We start from the raw sequence: 22,001 nt of genomic DNA on the forward strand, positions 1-22,001 counted from the left end.
CGGTTCTGGTCGATGCACAATTGTGTTTGGTCGCCATCAGCATAACTGAGAATCTTCGCCAAAAGGCATAATATCAAATATTGATTGGCGCAACAGTTTCCGTACAAAAATAGCCATCGGTCAGTATGTTGGTAAGTAGGTAGATAGGTAGGTAGGTAGGTAACTGTAAATATCTAATACATAAAATGACATCAATTGGATTTCCTAAATTTGTCATCGATAACTTTAATCTGAAAATCTGAATAGTCTATATTTGATTCTATGTAGTCTATTCGTTTATATTTCTTCCATCATATTCCTTGTAATATAAAATTGTTTTTTTTGCTTTAGTTTCTTTCAATGATACTTATTCAGGCTAAGAATTTTTACAATGGACACATTTTCCAATAATAAACTCAAAATAGCTACGCCTGCTTAAGATGTTAATAAAAACATTTCGATGTTAATGTAGTTTAGACTACCAGATAAGCAGCTGTATTTGTTTACAATAAATATTAAACTATTTATTTCTTAAAATTGATCGCATACTATAATATTAGGTAAAATATTTTGCTCCTAATACCTCCATACACTGTTCTATCAATTGCATTATACAAATCGTCGATTATAGTTTTAATTATATCAGGAATATTATAATTATTCATGAATAATGGATGTTTTTTAAGAAGGGAGAAAATCTTAATGTGGATGACAATTGTTTTGGAGGTTGTAAGCAGTTTCTCCTTCGAAAGTGTCAATATAATTTTCGTAATTACCAATTCTTGCTCATGAGACACCTGAAAACAATACTACTTCTACTTATTATTATAATAATAATAATAATAATAATAATAATAATAATAATAATAATAATAATAATAATAATAACTAGCGGGACCTGTGGAAATTCCACAGTTGACTCATTCAAATGTAATATATTGATGTTCACATTCTGTAGATCTTAAGTGTAAATGAAGACGTTCTAATATTATTGTTGCTTTTTTTGTTAAAACTGTAAACGTATTTATCCAAGCTAGCACGAACGCCCGGCAAAGTCCGGTCATATAGTAAGCTTAAATATGATATTTTAATTCTTGCTGATTTTGTATATATTATTAAAGAGTTAATGTTCTATCGATTTTTATATCTTATAAAGTTTCGATTTCAGGAATAAAAAAAATATATCCATATGACTTGGGTACATTAGCATTAATCGAAACCGAAATAAAAACTTATGAAAACAAAAATGAAACCAGAACTTATGAAGAATTCTCGCTAAAATTGTTTATAAAAAAATAGATAATTTAAGTGCCATAAGCTATAGTCGAAACCAAAACTAAAACTTTTGAAGAATTCTTGGTAAAATTTATGACAAGAAATAGAAGAACATAATGATTAAACGACCCGGATGTAAGCGTAACACACAAAAGAACACACACGCTATCGTATTAATATATAGATAATAATAATAATAACAATAATCTATATATTAATACGATAGCATGTGTGTTATTTACTACGTCACGCTTACATCCGGATCATTTAATTCTTATGTACTTCAATTTTTTGTCATAAATAATTGTGTCAAGAATTCTTCAAAAGCTTTGGTTATAGCTAAAGGAACTCAAGTTATATATCTATCTATCTATCTTCTATACACCTATAATTTCGTATTCCTTTGGTGTGTAGTGATATTCATATTAAAAACCCTATTTTTCTATTTATTTAAAAAGAAAATACAATTTTCTTATATATGAGTTATCGAATTGCATTCATTAGCAAAAGATCTAACTAATTTGCATATTCTTTTAAACATTCATTTTTAATTAATTCCCTATTAGTTTTTTCGGTTTTCTTATAGGGTGATCACCTTTAGTTAACTATTACGGGTCATTATATTCATGCAGATATTCTACATGATTTATACTTGCGTAATATTTGCATAAAAAGCTTACAATGAACCCCAAATCGTTTCCATATATATTTATGTATACGTATATATTTTTGTTTCATCTATCTGTCTATCTATCTATCTATCTATCTATCTATCTATATATATATATATATATAAAAGTGAACGTGTCTGTGTGTATGTGTGTCTGTGTACATTTCCTTACGCAATAACTCTGTCAATTTTTAGTCTATAGACTCGAAATTTGAAATACAGGGTACTGAGATTTGGAAAAATCGATGTGACGGGGGTCAGCCAGAAATTTTGCTGTTAAGGGGTCAAATTTCAACGATTTGACCTGTAAGAACTCTACTAAACTCCTTCGACAATTTTGGGTCTAGACACTTGAAATTTTAGACATAGGTTCCTTGAACATGGATCTAACTTAATAACTTGATTTGAGCCCCAAACAATAAATTTTAAGGGGTCATAATAGGGGTCAAATTTAAAAAAAATTAACCAGTTTTTGTTTTTTTTGCTTTTTTGTCAGCATACACCTCCAAACACCCGGGCAACGCCGGTCACCCCTGCTAGTATATATATATATATATATATATATATATATATATATTAAAAAGTTTGACTCATGTCCAAATAACCTACATCTAAAATTTCAAGTGTTTAGACACAAAATTGACGGAGGAGTTTAGTAGATTATGCAAAGATCAACTCTTTCAACTTTTACTTCTTGACAGCCAAATTTTCGCCCAAAAACTGATTTAAAAGCTTGCTGCATGTCTGAATACTTTTTATGTAAAATTTCAAATGTTTAGACCCAAAATTTACTGAAACCTCAAAGGTAAAATCTTTGACCCCTTGGCAGCCAAATTTTCGGCCAAAAACTGATTAAAAAGCTTGTCCTATGTCTGAATACACTTTATGTAAAATTTCAAATGTTCAGACCAGAAATTGGCTGAGAGGTTAATTTTTTTAAACTTTGACCCCAATTTTGACCTCTTAACAATTATTGCTTTGGGATCAAATCAAATTAAAAAGGTTGATCCATGTCCAAGTAACTTATATCTAAAATTTCAAGTGTGTAGACACAAATTGGCGGAAATTTTGTCCAGCCGAAAACTAATTAAAAAGATTTTCCCAAATCCCAATACCCCTTATGTCAAATCTCGAGTCTGTAGACTTAAAATTGACAGAGTAATTTCACTTTTATAGATATATCGATACATGTATGTTTTTCACAAGTTTTTTATTTCGGTTTCGATTCAAGATAATGCATCCAAGTCATATGGATATATATATATATATTTTTTTATTTTGGAAATCGTAACTTTATAATATATAAAAATCGATAGAACATTAACTCTATAATAATATATACGAAATCTGCAAGAATTAAAATATCATATTTAAGCGTACTTTACGACCAGGCTTTGCTGGGCGTTCGTGCTAGCTTAGATAAATACTTTTGCAGTTTTAACAAAAAAAAGCTGCAATAACATCAGAGGGTATCCGTTCATGCTGAACATCTACAGAATGCCAACATCAATATATTATATATGAATGAGTCCCTTGTGGAATTTCCACAGGTCCCGCTAATAATAATAATAATAATAATAATAATAATAATAATAATAATAATGAAATAATAATAATAATGATATTAATAATAATGATATTAATGATAATAATAATAATAATAATAATAATAATAATAATGATAATGATAATAATAACAATGATAAAAAAAATAATAATAATAATGATGATAATAAAAAATTAAAAAATAATAATAATAATAATAATTCTGATTTCGTTTATCAACGTCTCTCTGGAAAGGGATGGGATTCATTTCCGGAGTATTTCCCTTAATCCCTGCTTCAAACCAGGAGCTTTAAAGAGCAAGGGTTTTCCTAAGGATGTTGGTGGTACTTACAATTGCAGAGGTCTGAAAGCCACCTAAAACATTGGGGATTTGTAGTTTTTTCAATTGTCCTTCCAGACGACTTGATACTACTCCTAGTGTACCAACTACGACTGGGATTATTTGTGTTTTAACCCCGTGTATACGCCTTATCTCGAAGGCCAATGGAGCATAATTGCTCCACTTCTCATTCTCCTTCTCTCTCACATTCCTGTCTCAGGGTACTGAGAAGTCTACAATCTGCCAGTTTTTTGAGACTTTGTACATGACTACCAAATCCGGACAATTATGTTCCAATTGCTTGGTCGTTATGGCACTTTTGTCCCACCATACCTCTACTTTGCCATCCTCACTTGTTCTCACTTCATCAGGCACCTCCTCAAACCATTTTCCAGCACACTTCACCCAACCCTCCTACACACCTCCTAATATATCCGGAGTCCCATGTGATCGTGTCGTTTGCGGTACTCTCTCTGGACTAGTCCACTACACCCTACTGCAAGGTGCGCAATTGACTCTGAGGTTTTACTACAAATCCGGCATTCTGCAACAACTTCCTCTCCTAGAACCACTTTTTTGAACAATCGTGTTCCTAATGCCTGCTCTTGTGCTACACAACCAAAAGCTTCAGTACTCTTAGCCAGATATTCAGCTCTAAGCCATTGCCATGATCTTTCATCAGCCACTTCTGCTATATCCTGGAAGAACCTTCCATGCATTTTCTTCCTTGTCAGTTCCTCTGCCCTTTGTTTATCCATACGTTTCACATAATCAGCCTTGGTCTCATATACCTCCATTTCATTGGCCAAAACCTTAAGTATCCACTCCTCACTTCTAACCACATGCTCCTTCAATGACATCTCCTCGGTCCTAATACAGTCTTTTACACTTTTCAGTCCTCTCCCATCATCTTTCCTCTTTTGATACAGCCGTGCTACACTACTTCGAATGTGAAATATACCAAACATTGCTAAAACTTTTCTTGCTTTGATATTCATGGCATGCAAATCCTTGTCAGACCATTCTAAAATTCCCGCACTGTATCTCAAAACACTGAGTGCCCATGCATTCACTTCTTTCATTAGGTTTCCTCCATACAGTTTCGACTTTGCAATTAGTTTCACTCTTCTAAGATACTCATTCCTGACTTTCTCCTTCATTTCTCTGTTCATGATGCCTACACCCTCCAACACTCCCAAATACTTATATCCTGTATCTTCTCTTTCTTTCATGATTTCTCTATTTGGCAGCACTATTCCATTCAAATGAACCTTTACTCCTTTTTTCATCACCAGCACCGCACATTTACTAATTCCAAACTCCATCCCAATGTCTTCAGTATGTCTCCACAAGTTCTACCAGTCTCTCCATTTCCTTTTCATTTCTTTCGAATATTTTCAAATCATCCATAAACAGTAGATGTTTGAGATGTCTGTCACCAGATCCAAAGTTATACCCCAATTTTTCTCTCTTCAAGAGGATGCTCAGTGGCATCATTATCATTAAAAAAAGAAGTGGCGATAATGAATCTCCTTGAAATATTCCACGTTTAATGCCAACCTGCCCCATCTCCTCTCTGTTTGCCGTCATCACCATTTTCCATTGAGCCATACTTGTCTCCAAAAGCCCTACCACATTCTCAGAAACCGTCATTATCAATAGTGTTTCACGTATCCATGAATGAGGAACCATGTCATAAGCCTTTCTGTAATCGATCCATGCTACGCTCAGATTCCTCTTCTTCTTCGCATCCTGCATTATTGCTTTATCAATTAGTAGTTGTTCTTTAGTACCTCTCGAGCCTTTCCGGTACCCCTTTTGTTCGTCAGGAAAAACAGCATTACTCTCAAGATGTTCATAAATTTTCTCCGCAAGTATTCCAGTCAACAGTTTCCACATCAATGGCAGACATGTAATTGGTCTATAATTATTGGCATCTGTTCCTTTTGCAGGAACTTTCCTAATCAGTGTTGTTCTTCCCTTCACAAGCCAAGCAGGGACATTTCCCGACTCTACAACCCTTTGCCGGCAGAAGCTATAGGTGGATAAAGGCATGGAAACTGTTTAAACCAGAAGCCCATCACTCCATCTGGACTAGGTGCCTTCCAGTTTGTCATCCTTCGTATGCCAGCCTTAACGTCATCGATAGTTATCTCAACATTCTTCATCTGCTGCATTTCTGATAGCCTTTCTCTGACCTCTCCCAACCAGCTAGCCTTCTTATTATATCACTCTTTGACAGACCACTCCAGAACTTCACTTCCTTGCATCTTTTGCTCTCTCTCTCTCTCTCTCTCTCTCTCTCTCTTTCTCTCTCTCTTTCTCTTTCTCTCGCTCGCTCTCTGGCTCTCCCTCTCTCTTTCTTTCTCTCTCTCTCTCTCTCTCTCTCTCTCAATAAACAAATTTAAAAAAATAAACAATGAAAAAACAAAACAAAACAAATAATTGCTCAATTTTTTGTTTCCGCCAGCAGAGAGATTTGTTATCGATTTTATTACAGAATAACTTAAAATCAATTATTTCTTAACAACTTTTGAATGATATATACCTAAATTTTATAGAATTAAAAACAAATATAGCTATAAGAACACGCTAATCAAATAGAACCTAGAACGTTCGTAAATGTGTATTCCGAAATAAAATGTCTATTCCAGAATTAAATCTCAACCAATCAAATTTGCCGGAAAGCGTGACACACAGAAGAACACACACGCTATCGTATTAATATATAGATAATAATGATGATGATGATAATAATAATAATAATAATAATAATAATAATAATAATAATAATAATAATAATAATGAAATAATAATAATGATAATAAAAATAATAATTATGATAATAATAATAATAATAATAATAATAATAATAATAATAATAATAATAATAATGACGATGATAGTGCGGATGGTTGCTCTAAACTAAGGATGAAGTGATTAGGAGTAAAAGAAAATCAAGAATAATTGTCAAAAAAAAATTATGTAGAATTTAATGAAAGCAGTTTTATATTGTTTAGATTAATCGGACAATTGCTCTCATCTTGATTGTTATTTGCACAACTTTTCGGTCGATGTAACCACAGGTGTAAAATTCACCATGTATTACACCTGACAAAGGTCGGAGGTTACATCGACCGAAACGTTCTGCAGATAACATCCTAGATTAGAGCAATTGTCCGATTAATCTAAAACAATACGAACATTTGTACCTCATCTCAAAAAATTCAGAAGGACATTGCAAAGACTGCTGCAAGGAAGATGGGATCTCTCTATCGTGCTAGAAAACTACTCTCAACTGAAAGTATCCTGTACCTCTACAAGAGCACCGTTCGCCTTGGAGAATTGTTGCCACATGTGGGCTGGTGCATCTGCCACAAGTTTCTCCTTGGATAGGGCCCAAAAAGATTCCACTTTGTCAACTAGGCTCCAACCCCTGTCTCATCGCCACAATGTTAATGAACTCATTACACTTGTGCCCCCTTGATGTAAATATCTGTAGTCGGATTTTGCTTGATCTCTGTTAGCTAATCGATTTCTTTGTGCATGGCACGATTGCTCATGTGGCAAGGTATCCGCCTCGCATGCAAAAGATTCAGGTTCTGAATCCAGAGATCGAATGTGTTCAAACAATGATATGACAAAAAGTTATATTCCAAAATTCATTATGTTGACCATCTTATAATTTGTTCCTTTAATTCAGTTGACTTATATAATTCTTGACAGTATCTGTTTCGTATCACAAAATCAATCACTTAATTATTATATCAATCGGTGAATCTATTATGCCCTTAACTCATCAGAAGAAATAGCAACAATCAATCCGTCAAAAGGAATTGAAGTTTGATTTGACATGATTAAAATCCGAAAATTGGAACAGAGACTGCAAATACCTTTTTATTTTTCCATTACGCCATATTGAATTATTTAAATATATATATATATATATATATATATATATATATATATATATATATATATTAAATTGTAATTCAATGAATTTTAAAAAAGAACTCTCATTGAAATGAAATGAAGTGGTTGAGTTTCATATCAAAGAATTTTTATTATTCTAAGCAAGACAAAGAATGCTCTAGAAAATTAATCTCCTTAACCTATAGGGTTTCGATGTCTACCATCTCATCAGAGGAAAGAAAATATTAGCAAATAGTTATAAAGGTATGCACCCTATTTGCTAAAGTCAGTGAAACATGGAAAGTCGAAGTGAAAATAATGCATTTATCAGAAGTCCTGTATCAGGAGGATTTGTAGAAAAAGGATATGAATGTTTTTAGATCCAGCTTGCTCGGTAAAGTCCATGTTATACGTTCTCTACATCCGTTTGGTAATAATGTCCTAAGCTATATATTGGGTAATCCGCATAGCTGTGTAGATATCCGAATCGGGCAAGTGTTTGTATATATATATATATATATATATATATATATATATATATATATATATATATATATATATATATATATATATATATATATATATATTTAAAACATATTAAAATTTATTTTCTTTTGGAGGGGGCTCTTTTTAAAACTATATTTACCTCAGCATGTTCTTTTATTTTATTTTTTTGATCGTTATCGAGACTTCCACGGAATAATCCTCCTATGTCGGACACTTTTGTTATAAAGTAAACTCGACACTACTAGTTTTTTAAGGGAATAAACACTTCAAAATAAGTTAAACCACTAAAAACTTAGCCAACCAGGTAGAAAACGAACACTTAAACAAACAATTTTGTCTTTTTTAAAGCAACAGTAAACAAGTAAAAATATTTTTAACAACATTGTGGGGGGGGTGTAATCTCTTTTAAAAACAATGTCCTCTACAAAAACGGTCATAAAATGTGTTTTCAATCGATATTTATTCAATAATGGACGAGTTTTCCTACCAAGCCAAAATGGACCAGTTTTCCATGGACGAGATTTTCGTGGACGATTTTTCCAGGTACCATATATATATAGTAACAAGTGTCCATTCCAAACCGTTAAGATGAATTCGTGATTAAATCAACAGAAAATAAACATAGAGGAAGTGTAATTTTATATTTAGAAATTATTATTTACTCTTTTTTTAATCGTTCGTGATTTCCGTTTAACGTAAATCATTCTTTTTTCCCCTCTCCCTCTTCCCGTCGTCTACATTCACAACTCAATTACACATACCCACTCTTTTCTTTTCCAATAAAACAGACATTTTCTGTTCGCATATTCGCCTTCAAGATTTGGCGGCTTCCGATCTATTGCTTATTTTATTTGACCTCCACCTCCTCTCTCCCGTCTCTTCAATCGCCCGGACACTGCATACCAATTCCGAAGATCGCCCGTAGCGGGACGACGTCTAGCATTCAGATGACGCCTAAATTATACTCATGCACAAGATCACGTTCATCTCCGAACGATTGCAACTCTCGCTGTTTTTACCAAGTTCACGTCTCTTCTCGCGTGATTTGACAATTTCAACGAGATCAGACTGTTAGCCTATGGCGAACATGACTCACTTTTACTTCCGTCTCAGTTGTAACCATGGTGGCACACAGGTGCTATGCTGCTCATTAGACTTGTTACCTAAGGCGCCAACATACAGAAGACACCACTTTCTGTATTTATTTCTTGAAGTATTACATTCATTTGCTTATCATCCACTATATCGTCAAGACTAATATATATATATATATATATATATATATATATATATATATATATATGTGTGTGTGTGTGTGTGTGTGTGTGTGTGTGTGTGTGTGTGTGTGTGATAAAACTGACTTTCCCTGGGATTTGAGTGATAATATGTCTCCTCAGATTTAGAAACATTAAAATTGCCGAACTACTTTTTCTTATACATAAAGTTGTTTTATTTCTTCGATAACATATATCGATTCCTTAACCACGACACCCCCTTCCTAAAAAAATATGAATTACCAATGGTGCGAAATTAAAGTAGGATTTTAATAAGACAATGCTGACATTATATTTTAATTAGAACCCCAACATCAACATATATAAACGATTATGTACTTTGATCTTACAGCTGGTTAATATTTTCCATATATTTGCATCATAAGATGTCTGGCTGAAGTTTTATGACGTACTTATTTTGGATTATTTCTTTGGCTTAATAAATAAATAAATAAATACACGAGTTAAATGTCACTAGCCAACACGCTGAACATAGGACATATAAACTATCGCTAATCTAATCCCTACGCGTATTTAGAAGCATTTACAAGGTATCCGTTGCATATTGTGACTCCCGGATATCGCTGGACGACTCGATTGTTCGGGGAAACAAACAAAAGATAGGCTGCAGTATATTACAGGTCAAATGTTATCGAATATGAAATATTTCACTAAAAAGTTTACAAAATAAAATATAACAGATAAGATTGAGATCAGAAAATAAACAAAATATTACAAAAACAATAAACAATGCGGTTGACTTAGCTGTATGACGTCAGATATCTAACAAAAGAAAATGAGTTATCATATATTCACGACACAGCTCAGTTCATGAAGTCAGTTAGTCAAAGGAGATTGGCAGTTAAAGTTTATCAGTCAGTCGGCTAGAAAGAGATTTTAGTCTCTTGGCCTAGGGAAACAATTGACAGAACCAACTAAAGATGATGTAGGAACAAAAGAGAAATGCGTGCAACTTCGAGGGATATCACAAACAGGAATAAATGTTATATATAAATTCTAATCATTGTCTGTTGTTTCCTTCGGAGAAAAATTATTTTTAATTACAGAACTCACGTTACGACGGCAGACTGGAAAGAAGAACAAATCAGGAGGTATTTTCCCCTTTTGTCTGGGCCAAGCTGATAAAGATGTTTATTCGTCATGTTAAACGAACTGTTTTGCGTACGTTATTTGTCCCAGTTGTGAACAGTTTTAATATGTGTATACACTCCCACACACAAGCACACAAAAACGAGCATGCACTGAACATTATACATAAAAGAAAAGAAAACGTTATATATAATCGTCTTTTGGTTCACACACACACACACACACACACACACACACATATATATATATATATATATATATATATATATATATATATATATATTACTCACATATACACCACAATACGGTGTAGATTATACGGCCCAGATACACATACATGTATTAGAAAAGACAACGCTATGTGAACACGTTATATATAAACTCTTTATATAGACGGTTATAGAACAAATTATTTAGTGCTGTGACAGCATCTAAGCACGAACTTACTTCTTCGCATACATAACATTGTTTTCTATTTTCCATAAAGGGTGCACCTATTTTACACTAAGAAATACCCCAAACTACCAATGATTTTTGACCATGCTAAAATAACGTTTTTCATTAGAAAAATTATCAACACGTTTACTATTCTGTAGTTTTAACTGGCAATATGACAATTTAATAAAGCAATTACAACATAAATATTGCATTTAACTTGAATATCATCCGACTAACTAGAGAAACAGCAAAATTCCACCCCTTTACTGAAGATATCCATAGATCTCGAAAAGACTTCTACACTAATATTTTATACCATCGAACTGCTAGATTGTGGAATTCGCTTCTAATCTCCTGCTTCTCTCACTATACTGACATGCAGACGTTTAAATTAATGTGAACGGACATCTCGCTTCTCAACTCTCTACTTAGTATCTCTGTAGATATGGTCCCTAATGTTAATCCCTTAAGCCCAATTAGCACTGGGTTTTGTTTGGGGTGAAAAAGTCTTTAAAAATCTTAGCAAAACAATAGTACGGCTGTAAACTACACAAGATCATTTTTTAAATAATTTTTTATATATTAACGTGTTAGGTTAAAGGATAAATGATTAACATGTTTTTTTTTTCTAAATAATAACGTCATTATTTCAGCACGCTCCCTAAACTGTATAGATACCAAATGTAATGTTTTAACAGACGCACATATTTACAAATACAAACGCCTCCACATAATTATTAGCTATCCATTCTTAACTATTCTGCCCTTTCATATAACCTTTTCAGTTAATCTCATTCTTCGGGCAACGATGGGACACGGACAACTAGCATTGTATATTAAATAGTTTTAATGCTAATAAATGAAGTAAAATAAATTGTTTTGAACTATTAAAATAATTTCCGACGCAATTAATAACATTTAACCTTTCATCTATTTTTATGATCACTTATGTTTGAATTAAACATGATATAAATCATACATATATGACGTCACATCAAATCTATAATTATTTTGTAATTGTTATGTTTAGGATCTATTTATATATATATATTTATATATTTAATGTAAATAGTTCAGTTTGTAGAACATTAGAGTGGGGAGGTCAAGGTTTCGGTTTCAATTTCCAGTCATGGCATCCGCTTCAATTTGTTGGGAAGTTAGTATTAATGCAACATTTTCCATTTCTAAAAGAAGTTAACATATTCGTTTTTAAAAAATTGCGACTGATGGACACATGTAGCATTATATTAGCATGCCGGGGCAACGCCGAAGTCGTGTTAGTCGTCGATTATTATGATTATTCAAGCCAAAAAGTTTTGTAAGCTGAATATGTTTTAGAATAATCCAAATATTTAGAATAAATATTTGTTTACATTAATTTAGGAATGTAACTTTAAAATGTTATCATAACAATTTAGTCGACAACTTAGAATAATGATATGTAAACATCGAGTGATTATCTTAGTGGCGTATACTAATGACTAGTGCTGTTAAAAGAGAATATTCTTTTCATTGTTTTGACTCTCGAGTATACATCCGACACATTTAGACACAGTTAATCAACAAAGAACCACATCAGCCTATCTAAAACCATATAAGATATTAACTGATATATACTCGAGAGTCAAAATAATGAAAAGAATATTCTCTTATAATAGCCCTACTCATTAGTAGAGCTCTAACAAGAGAGCTTGAAAGATAGGTATGAGTTAGTCAAGAGTTGGAATTCAGAAAGAGCAGACTTGGTCGGAGTCAGAGGAGAAAGACAGTCGTGGATAGCAATGGCTCCGAGTAGGAGTAAATATCTGTAGTAAAGATCTAGGACCAGCGTTGCAGCTTTCCGATGGGGGGAACATTCGAAATAAAGCTGCTGTAAATACCACAAATACTTCGAGTCATAAGGATCTTCACGTGCAGCTTTTCAAGGGATCCGTCAAATCAAGACCAAAAATGGACCAGATATATTCCCGATTGGCCAGATGTTGAAACCCCCAGATAAGTGTTATTCGTTCTTTGTGTTGTAAAATTATTTATGCATATTCTTGTCATGTTATGAACTGTATTTAAATGTACATGCACACACAACGAAATCTAGATTAGATGATCACAATGCTAGATGTTCTTAGACAAACACACGTATATATATATATACATATATATATATATATATATATATAACTGCTACATATATAACTGATATACAATATGTACGTCGATTTGGTGCCGTGCATTGCCTCCTCACATGGAGGGGGCATAACGAACCTGGAACATACAGGTTACCACATGCACACACATACACACAAACAGACTAACACACACAAAGATAAAATTTCCCTTATATTACAAGTGGATCGGTGTTACATTGTGGGGACACTAAACGGACATAAAAGTAGTGCAAAACTGTCTTGTTGGAGGAATTAATTTCACACACCCAGTTATATCTAAATTTATGTTGCGAGAGAATAGTATTTACTAGCCTACCCGCATCCCGCCGTTGCCCAGAAATGTACATTAACTCAAGAAATTCCATTTTGCAAATTAAGATTTACGGTTTAAAAATTTTCGGCAGTCTCTGATGAATGAATGTTTATTGGCCAATAAGAAATAAAGTCTGCTTTTTACCCTAATTGTATTGTGACCTGATAAGATAATTATACGAATGTGATATTAATTGATTAATCAAATAAATTAACACGGAATAATAAAAAGAAATTAAGCGTCAGCTCACTTTTTGAAGGCAAAATATCCCAAAAATTTATTTTCACGAACAATCAATTATTATTATTATTAGTATTATTATTATTATTATTATTATTAAATATTGTATTATTATTATTATTAGTAGTAGTAGTAGTAGTGGTAGTAGTAGTAGTAGTAGTAGTAGTAGTAGTAGTAGTAGTAGTAGTAGTAGTAGTAGTAGTAGTAGTAGTGATATTATTATCAGTAGTAGTGGTGGCATTATTATCATTATTATTATTATTAGCAGTAGTAGTAGAGATGGTAGTGATGGTATACTAATGGTATTATTATTATTATTATTATTATTATTATTATTAGTAGTAGTAGTAGTAGTAGTAGTAGTAGTAGTAGTAGTAGCTGAAACATCTGGATGGGTCTTAAAGATAAACAAAAGAAAGAAAAAAGATAATATAAAGAATCACAACAAAGACAACGAGAACGAAGGGGAACAAACGAAAATAAGGAAAAAAGAGGGAAAAAGAAAGAAACGAAATGTGACGAAAATAAAGGTGGCACTAACATATTTCCTACACACACACACACACACATACACACACACACATACACACACTCATGCGCACGCTACGAGTAATGTGAACAAAAGAATGCAATTTAAACTGGTTACCCAAAGGAATATTTGGTAAAATAAAGATAAACATTCCCGGCTATTCTTAAGATGCGTCCATTTAATCTGCGCGATGACCGATGAAAATAACGAATAGACCGTTTGAAATTTTCGTAATGTGTAGCCATGATATGCTTGTACAAATGCACTTTTATTATATATAATTTATATAAATTTATTATATATAATTAGCTGCATATGTTGTATAAACACCTTAATGGTTCTTTGGATTTTTACCTGTAGATACAAACCTTACTTGGATTACTATATATATATATATATATATATATATATATATATATATATATATTATATCTTATTTAAAAACTGTAAACTTACTAGATGTTACTTTCAACCAGCAAAAAATAGATTTAACCCGTAAACTAAAATCAGTTCTGACCCATTATATATGCACCCCTTACCGGACCACCAAAAACGCATAATAAACCAAATCCTCAAATCCATAGAAAATAGGATTGGTAATAACTCCTCAAAACGAGAAAATTTTAATAAGTACAAACCTTTCTATGATGCAGCTTTACAAAATAAGGGATACACTAATAACACCATCAACTATATTGACCCCCCCAACAACAACAACAACAACAACAACAATAATAATAATAATAATAATAATAATAATAATAATAATAATAATAATAATAATAATAACAATAATAATAATAATTATAATTATAATAATAATGATAAACACAGATCTAGGAAAGTTGTTTGGTTCAACCCTACGTTTAATATTATGATCAAAGATAAGCTGGGGGATTTTTTTAAAAATTAGTTAAGACACACTTCCTCCCCCCAAATAAAATATTACATAAAATCTTTAATAAAAACACTATAAAATTCAGCTAAAGTTGCAATGACAATCTAGAAACAATAATTAAGAAACACAATAATAGAATACTTAACAACAAAAACAACAACAACAATTACAAAATTATTAGTAACACGAAAAATTGCAACTGCATAAATAAGGCAGAATGCCTACTAGAACAACAATGCATACAAAGTCACTATCGCACCAATAGAAAAACTAAACGATAAAAAATACTATATCGGGCTTGCTGAAACCTTCTTTTAAGATCGTTTTAAAGTCCATAAATGCTCTGTTAATAACCCAGATCACCCGAACAAAACCTCTTTAACTACCCACTACTTAAGTCTGGTTAAAAAAAAAATCTTACACCCACCATAAAATGGGAAATTTTCAAAAAATCCAATATTTGTAAATCTCTATATCCCCCCTGCCTTCTTTGTCTGCATGAAAAATTCTTTATTGTTAATTTTAGAGATAGAGATAAATTATTAAATATTAGAAATGAATCGTCAATTGTTTGCAGGCATTATAAATCCCACCTTCTCAGCAACTTCTTAATTGGTTAATCAACTGGTTAATCCGCTAAACACTATTTCCCTCAAGCAGTTTATCTTAACTCTAAACTTTAATCCATAATTATAATTATATATTAACCTTACTCTGGTTTTCGTAAATAAAATCACCTATGTTAGTTAAAATTCTAAATGTTCAGAAACTAAGAAAAAACTCCATATATATATATATGGAGATAGATAGATAGATAGATAAATAGATAGATAGATAGATATTTAGATAGATAGATAGATAGATAGATAGATAGATATTTAGATAGATAGATAGATAAGAAGGAGTTTGCAGTTCGCTTGAAGCATTGTGCAAAGTGTGAGAGGGTTGTGCTTTCGCACAGGCGAACGTAACATTGCAGACAATTTATACAAAACAAGCCACATTAACAATTAAAAATAAATTAATTAATAAAACAAAACTATAATAACTTTAGACAGCACCTAAGACTCACCGAATTTAAAACCCATATTCCGGAAACTGAACTTACAAATATACGAACCTGTTTGACTACGGGTCTGCTATTTTACATATCGACAGCCGGTGTCAACACACACAAAAAAAATATAGCCACATTCGATAGCTGTTAAAGCTTCTTATTTTCCCCCCTGAAGAAGAGATGTATCCTCGAAATTAGGGGGAAATTTACAAACCTACCATCTTGTGCGGCACACTATAGTAAAAAAATATGTATAATTGAAAATTATTGAAATTTCTTCAATATTGTCATTGTTATTTATTTTACTACATAGGTCGTTTCCATACTCTACATTGCCATAGCCCTCACACACAGCGTTTTCACACACACACACACACACACACACACACACACATATATATATATATATATATATATATATATATATATATATATATATATATGCGTGTGTGTGTGTGTGTGTGTGTGTGTGTGTGTGTGTGTGTGTGTGTGTGTGGAATAATTCAAATTTTGTATACGTTCTTTAGAAGTTTATAAGACTTATCGAAAATTTGAATAAATTTTCAATAACAATATATATATATATATATATATATATATATATATATATATATATATATATATATATATATATATATATTGTGTATTTAGGCAGTATGTTTTCATTCAGACAGATATTGTTAAATAGCACGAAGTGTTTTTGCTTAATGATCTTTTTTGTTATTTTTGTTATTTTTCGAATTTTCATTCTTATATCTCGGTCAAATTTGTTTAGAAAAATTCCGTAGTCGTTTTTGTCCATCCGTTTATTTCTTTATTTTTATTTGTTTTATTTATTTTTTTTTTTTGCAAGTACTTTCAACTGATTTTCTTCAGTTGTCTTCAGACAGCTTTTGATTACTGTTTCGTTTAACATTTGGACGTTTTCATATGCTTAAGTTTAGATTATATTTAAATTACTTGAAATAGTAAATAGTAAAGTCTCGTGTGTAAAAAATGCCTTTTTAGGTGATAAGAAGGTGGATAAAATGAATCTGCAATGGGTTAAAAGTGTGATTTACAAAATGGTACGGAATTTACATTTTTTAAAGTTTTTTTAATAATTTATAAATTTAAATTACAAAATATATAGATATACGTATGTAACTATATGTGCGCGCGCACACACACACACACGCACACACACACACACACATATATATATATATATATATATATATATATATATATATATATATATATATATATATTATTTTAACAAAAACCAAGACATCAACGAATGGATTGGTATCAACAAATAGTGTATTTCAACGTTAGTTACAATTGTTTCAAGATTATTTGGACAAATTCAAACATTATGTCAAATACACTATTTGTTGCTATCAATCCATTCTTTGATGTCTTGGTTTTTGTTAAAACAATATAAGAATGCTCAATTATGAAACATGATAATTTTGTAGCTTACAGTTTAAGTCATCTCTTTCTTAGTTTAAACGTATTGGTATATGAACGATTACTGAATTTTCAATTATATAAATCCAGTAAAATTCGGAATACTATAAAGTTAGTGAAAGTTAGCTCCATCAATCAAGTCGATCATACCTAAGGAACCAAAAAGGATAGATAACGCAGGTTGCTCTTGTATGACCAAAAATAGTTGCCCATTGGTGGGCAATTGTAGAGCTGAATCATTTGTTTATGAGGCCACAATAACAGACCAATCTACAAACATACCGGAAAAATATATAGCCATGACACAAGGCCAATTTAAACAAAGATATTATGCACATATGAGCTCCTTTAGAGCAAAAACAAGGACAAATACAGCTTTAGCTATCCAAGTGTGGGAACTAAAAGAAAAGTATACACGTTTTTCCATAAAATGGAGATAAATAGAGCAAAAACCAGCATACGCCCCGGAATTAAGTCAATGCTCGCGCTGTAATGCAGAAAAATACCACATCCTCCGGGCAATTCATGACCCAAAAATAAGATGTTTAAATGTGAGGAGTGAATCTTTAAAAAATTGTATACACTGAAGGAAAGCACTCCTAATAAATTGGGTCAATGAAAAAGATAAAATTTAGATTTTGATCATATATATATATATGTATAAAAAAACTTTAGTAAGTTTGTAAATGCTAACGTTGTTTTTAGTCGGTAAAATTGGATTTTAATCGTAATTGTGTTATGGATTTTAAATTATTGTATTATATATAAATTTTTAAAAATCATCAATAAATATAAAAGCGAAAATGTATGTATGTATGTGTGTTCGCTTTTTCTGTGTGTCTACAAAAGGCTTCTTTCAGAGAAGCGGTCGGTCGGTTCACAACTTTTTAAAACTTTTTATATCACATAGAAATCGTAATATCTCACAGTTAACAACGAAGCTCGCTTGTCTATTTAATTTGGTCGATTTCGGGAAGATAAATATTCAATATTTGTCGCTCGCCGCATGTGGGTTAGTCTTTTTCCTATAACATCTTGGGGTGGGGGATTAAAAGCGTGCAGCAGTAAATGAATACCATCCCGCAGTCAAACTTGACCTCATTTAAAACGGGCACCTGCTAAATCCAACTAATTAAATAAATTCAAACGTGTTTCCGCTAGCATCTCGGGGTGGGGCAATCGTTAACGTCACACGTTTTTTTTTAACACTTTAATTTACAACTCTGCCTCAAGGGTTTGGGTTCGATCCTCATACTTAGTTTTTTACCCACCCCCACCCCACACACGCACCTCCAAACACCCGGGCAACGCCGGGTACCTCTCTTATAAGTGTAATTTATAATCTGTTTCAAATTTAAAACTATAGGAAAAATATAATAGTGTTAATATACTAGGAAAATCCCTTAGGCTAGATAAATACTCACTTTCCCAAACTTTAAAAGGATTGGAATTTTTTTTTAAATAAATGTTTAAACGTATTTCGAAATTTTTAAACGTATTTCGATATAATTAAACGAAATTTTAAGCATTTAATCGATATTGATATACATTTTAAGTTTGAATTTTTATATATAAAAAAATTAGATTTTTAAATTAAATTGATTTCAAATTAAAATCGTGTTATATATTAAAAAAAAATTTATGGAAAAAAAAATTCAATCGAAGTTAGATTTTAGAATTAAAATAATTCAACATTTAAAGTTAATGAAATCATCATCATCATCATCATCCGATAAATAAATTCGTTACATTATACATTTCAAAAGTCCGTTGACACAAAACAAAAAATTGTCCCTTTTTCAAAGACCAGAACAATTAAAACACCCTAAAAAGCCGAAAATTATACACAATGCATAAATTTGATTTCATTTCTGCATCTTTCTTTTTTCTATAGTGTATTTTATTTTATTTATTTATTCATTTATTCTTCCTTTTAATACTCGAGAATTTTAAATGTACTTTCGACTTTTAACACTAAATTGTTATTTATTATCCTTGACAGTTTCTCTAAACAATTCAGACATCAACACACATTTTTATGAATGACACTGTCCTATTTTCTATTTGTTTTTATTTTATTTATGAATGAAATATTCGTGGGTAGTTTTTTTTTTAACTGACCGTATCTCTTTTATCATTAATTACCGCACATCGGCCTTTTTTTTCTTTTTTTAATATTTTCTTGTAAACTTTAGTTTTCTGTGTGCGTGTGTGTTCAAATTTTTTTTCTTTTTGTTCGCATTTCTGTGATCGTGTGATTTTTTTTTCCGTGGTATTATTTATTTATATATTTTTTAATTATCTTGGACCCTTTTAAAACGTTGTGTATCTTTTTTTTTTCCGTGGTTCCGAAGTTTTTTCTTTTTCCTTTTTTTTTACCCTTGCTGGGTGGTCAGGTCGCTACGGCTCCAAATTGTATTTATTGTATATACCCCAGGTTCGGTTTTTGCATCGTTGATGCAAATTGGTCGACGGGCACCAATTCGTGTTTTTTGTTATATAATAGGAGTCTTATTAAAGTGAAGCTGTAGTGTCTTAGAGAGAGATGTTGTTGTAAGAGAGATTGTTGTTGAGAGATTGTTCGTGTTATGACGATTCATATATATATAAAAAACGTTTATACTTAGATGTGTTGATGGAATGAGAAGCTCTTAGAGTGAGGAGATAGTGTTCAGACAGTCTCAGTATAGATATGAGATGTAGAGTTCACATTGTAGATATGAGATGTGTATGTCAAGACATTTTATAACACAGATATATAGACATATAATAACAATTTTCACTTTACCTTTTGGTAGAATCACAACACAAAGACGACGTTTATAAAAACACATGATGGGTTTATTTCTTCTCACGACCGGTCGTGGTTTTCTCATCAAGAATTCAAAGCTTCACATTCTAAGTTTCACAAGTGACCGTCTCGCTTCTAGACATTCGAATCCTCAGACTCTCTCCGTCTCTCCCCTCCTTCTGTCTGCTTAAATCTCAAGTTTTTTTTATCTATATCTAGAACTTCCCATTTTCCATGACGTCATACACATGTTAAAACATGTGTTTTCTTTCACGTGTTCTGGACATACGTGTCCAAAACTTTTTCCTTTGTTTACAAAAGGAATTTTAACCTATATTCTCAGTAACCTATTTTCCCAATATGTTAAAAACATGTTTATTAAATTATCTTGTAGCTGCATTCTTTCAATTGAATTTTTCATAACAAAATTGACAGTGCACATTCTTTTCCTGAAACTATTTTATCTCTAAGCTAACAATTGTTTGTTTTACATTCCATTTTCTAATTCTCACACGTAATCTATTTCTAAACCTAAATTACGAGGTTCAAATTTCGTCTATGCTATTTCATTTTCATTTTAACTAAATCTCTCTATTTTTATACTTACATGAAAACGGGACAGCCCTTATCATGTAACACTTTCTGTACACAAAATACAAAATATAAATACGGTCTTTTGAGCACTCTGCTGGATTTCTTTTTCCAAAAAAGACTAATCATATATATATATATATATATATATATATATATATATATATATATATATATATATATATATATATAAGGAACTCTGTATGTATGTGTATGTGTGCGTGTGCCCGTTCTCTTTGGACATTTTTAGAAATTTCACGCCGATGTACATTATGTGTCTAGATAGGTTTCGTAATGCCCTCAATAAGTACGGAAGATTGATCATCGAAAAAATCTTATTAAAGGAACAATCCGATTTTTACCAAAGTTGACAGCCTTATAAAGCCTAACATCACAAGTGCATTTGAGGAGTTTTATCACTGAACAAGTAGAAGAGTCCGGCGTATAAAATCAACAGTAGGTTCTTGGATAAGACAGGGGCACTTACGAAATGTTTCTGCTTAGGGCACGATTAATCCATGTTACTTGACGTTTACATTTTAAACTTTAATTCAAGCCATTATATAAAAATAATTATGTAAACTCAGCATGTGAAGCTTTGCCCTGGTGTACCGCGCTGGGTCCCCAACTAAAGCTTGCAATCAATCGATTTGATGAAAAAATGGGTGATTTCACAGATTTTGATGAAATAAAACTATTGGAGCATTCGTTGATCATTACTCAATCCAGAGCAAACTCGGGTCTCCCTTCAAGATATGAACTAACTCACTGCGGGGAGGTATATGAAGTTTCCTCTCAGTGCACTAGAGTGGGTCTCCGACTTATGCAGATAATCAATCGATTTCATTGAAAAAATGGGCGATTTCACTGAATATTGGAAGTGTGGAACATTCGTTGATCTTCATTCAATCCTTC

Source organism: Euprymna scolopes, chromosome 36 (genome assembly GCF_053919585.1).
Source record: "Euprymna scolopes isolate OS-2025 chromosome 36, ASM5391958v1, whole genome shotgun sequence".
In the NCBI taxonomy this organism is placed as follows: Eukaryota; Metazoa; Mollusca; class Cephalopoda; order Sepiida; family Sepiolidae; genus Euprymna; species Euprymna scolopes.